This window comes from Mesoplodon mirus (assembly GCF_964341445.2).
Source record: "Mesoplodon mirus genome assembly, chromosome: 18".
NCBI lineage: Eukaryota > Metazoa > Chordata > Mammalia > Artiodactyla > Ziphiidae > Mesoplodon > Mesoplodon mirus.
Genome location: NC_138994.1, coordinates 11,916,456 through 11,922,562, shown reverse-complemented (window position 1 = coordinate 11,922,562; position 6,107 = coordinate 11,916,456).

Genomic DNA, 6,107 nt, shown 5'->3' with positions numbered 1-6,107 from the left:
AACCAGAACTCACCAACCCAAAATGTGCCCGTTTGGCGTAAGGATTATTCTGAGGGGAAGGCCACTGAGAACCAGGAGACTCAGGAAACGCTCTAAGAACAGGGCACAAGCATTCTGTATGTAAAGGAAATTCACATTGATAAAGAAAATGCTCGGGCTTCCCTGGTGGCGCAGTGGTTAAGAATCTGCCTGCCAACGCATGGGAATCGGGTTTGAGCCCTAGTCCGGGAAGATCCCACATGCTGCGGGACAACTAAGCCTGTGAGCCACAACTACTGAGCCCGCGCACCACAACTACGGAAGCCTGCGCACCTAGAGCCCGTGCTCCACAACAAGAGAAGCCACTGCAATGAGAAGCCCACGCACCACAACGAAGAGTAGCCCCCACTCGCCGCAACTAGAGAAAGCCCGTGCGCAGCAGCGAAGACCCAACGCAGCCAAAAGTAAATAAAAGGAAAGAAAAAGAAAATGCCCATTTGTAGGGCCCTCTCTTTCTCCCATACCTAGACGAGGAGGCCACTTAACAACTCTCATCAATAAAAATGTCACCAGGGCTTCCTGGTCCGGGAAGATCCCACATGCCGCGGAGCAGCTGGGCCCGTGAGCCACGGCCGCTGGGCCTGCGCGTCCGGAGGCTGTGCTCCGCAACGGGAGAGGCCACAACAGTGAGAGGCCCGCGTACCACAAAAAAGAAAAAAAAAAGTCACCAACTTGAATCTGCATCACAAACCCCACTAAACACCCTTGTTCACTGTGCTTTCCTGGCCGCCTTCCCATTAAATACTCCCCCCGAACCCCTTCCTTCTGTCCAGCCCATGATAGTATTTAACTCCCCAGTTCTCACTGCTTCCTTGAGTAACACTGCTTTATAAACTCCCACACCTACATACGTCATTCAAAAATTTTTTTCTCTTGTTAGTCTGTTTTTTCTCATTTTAACTTCTGGGTTCCAGATACTGGACCTGGAAGGGGAGAGGGCACCGGAGATGGCTGCCATCCATTGTGAAAGCCATACTGGCATCTTCAGGAATGGCGTGAGCCATTGGTAACCACAGCTACTGTTAGAAGTTAGCGTACAACCTTACACTGCATAAACTATACTCACAGTAAAGGCAGCAAATTCTCAAAACTCACCACTACTACTGTAGACCTCACTGGTTATCGTACTGCATGTACCACCGTCCCTGCTTGCTCTTACCCCCTCCCACCCATAGTGTGTGTGGTAGAAACGCTCTCTGGGGATCTTCCTGACTCCAAGTTCAGGAACCTCACGTTGGAAACCTGAAACTGGCCACTGTGGAAATACTTGGGAACATCTACACCACAGACACGGCAAATGCCACAACCCAACCTTGGTTGATTGTTTTGTTGGTGGTCTAGACTTAGAAAGTGATGGGGAAAGTGTGACTCGTGCCGACCAGGTGCACAGGTATGTGTCTGCAGTGCTGCACTGTAAAGACAGAACACTCTTCCGCATCTGAAACCCAGGATGCAATTCAGCAGAGCCTGCTGACGTCAAGGAGGAAGGAGTGAGATTCTACACACGTGGAGTTCACAGTCTTACTCCTTAATTACAAGAAAATACCAGGCAATGTCAGAACCGCTCTGGTGTGTCGACTAGGGGACCATGGGTGATGGGGAAACAGGAGCCGGGCAAACATCCGCAGAAGCATCCCTTGAGGCCCTGGGCTCTCTGGAATCTGTACCAGAGTCCTGTCCATTAGTACTTTTTGTGAATTGAGTGCTACACATCCTGTATATCAGTTTAGCTAATAAACGTATGTACCCATACATGCACCTTTTTGGGGAAGACCATGGATAATAGAGGACTGTGTGTTACCTGTTATTACATGATATCAGCATATTATCATCTCTGTTATCTGTGTACCACTCGCCTTCACATCATCTTATTTCATAAACCGCGCACGCATGCTGCCTCTTCCTTCCTTGGAGAGCGGGGTCCTGAACATTGGCCAGCACACTCCTGCCCCCGACCCCGTCACCAGCCCCTGGCAGAACCGGACCCTCAAACATCGGCTGGACTCACACCCAAAACCCAGGTGTCCAGGGGTTTGGATTTTCCAGACTTTTACCTCGATTCCACAACTTGCCAAACTGGATAAATACGGCCACTTTGCACACTCAGAGGTCAGCGACGGCAGTGGGCAGAGTTCCTGTGAGATGGAGGAAGAGGAACACAGTGTGTCCAACCAGCAGGTCCACAGTTACGACCATGGTGAAGCTGGGCACGCTCACGTGAGAACAAGACAAGGATGCTGTTGCTCCAGGATGTCTGCGTCCGGGCACCGTCACCACAGGAGAAAGGGTCACCCCAACAGACCTCAGCCTCACTCATGCCTGAGTAAAGGAAGGAATAAAGGAAGGAAGGAAGGAATGGGTGGTGACCCAGCAGGGTGTCCACAGGCACCCAAGTCCCTCCCCCAGAGAAATTCCACAGTCCCTCCCAACAGGGAGCCTGCCTGACACCTGCATTGCAGGCCCTCCACACACTCCTTGACCCCAGACAGGTTTGCCGAGTGAATGAACAAACGTCACCCCCACATACAGTCACTAGAGCCCCTACGTTTTAAGACTGCCCCTGCACCTTAGAGGCACACAGACATTTCTATCTACAGGGTCCAGTGTTCCTCCAGGAGAATCCAGCTAAAATGTGAACTTGAAAGTGGAAAGATCACCCCTTCCCTGTACCTGTCTTGTAGCTCCCTTAGGCCTGCCCACCTGCTCGGCATCCTCAAGTGCACACACCTGATTGATTTGCCTGTGACTAATATTAGCGGCACTTGTTCCAGAAGCAGGGGCGGTGGTGACTGTTCTATCACTGGTACATTGCTTTGCAATTTTAATCCTCGACTGAGTGAAATAATTCCTGGGGCCTCATCTGCCTTGAGACAGAAAACATCCATCCACAGTGCAGACGGATTTGCAAAGTAGGCAGGAGAACTCGGTTTCTACACAGCCCACCTGGGACTCACACTGCTAAATTCAAACCTCCGGGCTTAATTCTCTGAGAATAAAGGACGACTTCCCCCTTTCCTTTCCTTAGGACATTTGTTTGAGAAAACGTGGGAATTCCTTCTCTGTCTCTTTGAAGTGTGTGCACATCTTTTAAAGACGGACATGCCTCTGACACTCTCACATCTCAGAATGTTTCCTGCAGAACTGGGCGTGTCTCAGAAATGTAATGGAGGAAAAAACCCTGACTCCCAGCTCCAGGAAGGAGAACCTGATTCCAGGGGGGCCTGGCTCCAAACACAAACTCGCCTCCATCATGAAGAAATCAGGGATTGTTTTATCTGGGAACATGGATGGAGCAGGTGGTCTCCGCTCAGCTGCACAGAGGGTAAGACTCTTCCTTCTCTGCAAGCCTCTCAGCAGGTTTGCCCCTGATGCCACCTGTGAGGCGCGCCCCACGGTGGTTTCATGCTGGTTCCAGAATAAACAGGGTCTTCTCTCCTATGTTTGTGGAATGTCCTCTCCCTCCTGGCCCAGGTCAGGGTCTGAGTGACCCCCCCCACTCCTGTCACAGCCTAGGATCTGAGTGTCCCCTTCCTCCTGTCACAGCCCATTGCCTTTCGACAATGTTGAAGTTGACCTGAAGGTCCAGAAATCCCCTCACCCTCTGTGTCCGGGAAACAGCTTTCCGCAAAGACCCTTCCCCGTAAAGGCTCAGCTGAGACTCAGGATCCCCCCTTTCCTGACCAGCCACACAGACCCAGTCCCTCCCTGGGCTCATCAGCCAGGAACTGACCCACTCTTTCTGAGGGTCAGTCAGAACAAGGGCTGGTTACACACACGATCCCATCCTCCCCGTCCCAGCCTGCAGCCAACCACTGTCCTCTGCCTGGCAGAAGCCCTTCTCAGAGCACCTCCTGAGTTGGGGTCTCTGATCCACGTGCCATCAGGCTACCTTTCAAGCCAACCTCACACCCGGGCCTTTTTTTGCACCGGGCCTGTGTTTGCACCCCTCTATGGAGAAACCTCCTTTGTCCCAACTATCCAAATGCTTGCAAACCTTGTTGGAAGTTACCCCTGTTGTCATAGTCCCTGCTCGACAGCAACACTCCTTCTCTATTTTCATATTCCCCCTCTACAGTAATAATCCTCCTCTATTGCTATATCCCACCTCTGTGGTAACAACCCCTCCGCAGAGAGTAATAATCCTCCTCTATTGTCATAGTCCCCCCTCTACAGTAACAGTCCCCCCTCTAGACTAACAGTCCCCCCTCTAGAGTAATAGTCTTCCTCTACTGTAATAGTCCCCCTCTATTGCCACAGTCCCCCCTCTACTGCCACTAATAGCTCCACTCTAGTGTCACAGTTCTCACTCTACGGTAATAGTCCCCTCTGTATTGTCCTAGTTCCCCCTCTGCAGTAACAGTCCTCTATTGTAAAAGTCCTGCCTCTTTTGTAATGGTCCCCTCTGTACAGTAATAGTGCCCCCTCTACAGCAACAGACCTTCATCTGTTGTAACAGGCTCACCTATACCGTAACAGTCCCCTCTCAAAAGGAATAGTCCTCCACGATTGTAATAGTCCCCGCTCTGGTAAAAGTCCACTCTCTACAGAAACAGTGTTGCCTCTACTGTAATAGTCCCCCCCTCTACAGAATGGTGCCCCTTTCCCTTTATTATAAGTCCCCCCTCTATTGTCACAGCTCTCCACATTACCATAGTCCCCCCACTGTAAGATTCCCCCCTCTACAGTAAGCGTCCCCCCACTACAGTAGTAGTCTTCCTTTATTGTAAGAATCCCCTCTTCACAGTAATATCCCCCCACATGGTCATAGCCCCCATTGATTGTCATATTCCCCCCTCTATCATATTAGTCACCTCTTTACAGTAATATTGCCCCTTGTACAGATATAGTCCTTCCTCTGCAGTAAGAGTCCCCCCTCTATTGGAATAGTCCCTCCCCCAGTCTCACCCCCTTGTAATGGTCCCCACTCCTCCTCACAATAATCCTTTTGAAACAAAAGTCTCCTTTCTAGCCCGGATTTGATTTTATTTCATAGGCCTCAAGGGACTGCAAGGGTGACATACAGCAAGACACTTATTGCAGGGACCAGGCGTGGGTGGTGTAGAGGCACCTGTGGATATATGTCCCCCATCATGTAGGGCACCTGTTGGTATGCCTGTGTCACCATCGCGGGGGCACCTGTGTGTGTGTCTGTCACCATTGTGGGGACACCTGTGGGTGTGTGTCTGCATCCCCATCATAGAGGAGGCCTCTCCCCAAACACAAGTCACATGACACTAAGCGTGCCCTGTCCACTCCTGTCCCCATGTCCCCAGGCCTCTCCCCATAACTCAGGTCACCTGACCACTGAGTCTCCTGTCCCGTCCTGTCCCACATCCCCCAGACCTCTGTTTCATCAGAATCTGGGTCACTTTGTAACAAGTCCCTCATCCTCCCATTTGCTCCCTCCTGAGGTCATGGGTTTGTCCATGGTGGGAGGAAAATCATCCCATCCCCGGGGACACCAATCCTGCACTTGCCAGGCACTCACCACCTCCCAGGTACACAGGTGTTGGTCACCCGTCCACTCCCTTGACTGCAGACCCCAGCTCTCTGGTTTCCAAGTACAGATTCAGGTGTGCTCAGCACTAGTGTAAACCCAGAACCGCCCAGGCGATCCCCACTCCCCAGTTGCAGCTCAACCTCCAGCCCTGGGCCAGCACCCCTGGGAGTAAGCTGCGTGCACCTGTGCACCCCATGCCTTCCCCACCCAGCGCTTCCTCAGCTGTATCCACTCCATTCTTTGCCTTCTCAGTCAACATGGGATTCAGATGAGCACTAGGAGAGATTTCACAAAATGCAGCAGCTGCAAGATGAGTTAAGGTTCCAGTCCCAATGACCCACCTGAATGTTCTCAGGTGAAGGGACGCATGGACGTGCACACAGCCGGCAAACCCACCCGACGTTCCCCTCCTCCTCCTCACCCGGCCTCCCCGCGAACGCTCAGCGGGCTCCTCAAACGCTTGCCAGGCTCCCCAAATGCTCACGGGGCCTCCTGAACGCTCACCGGGGACCTCAACTGCTCGCCAGTCTCCCGAAATGCTCACACACACCGACCTGCCCGATGGCCC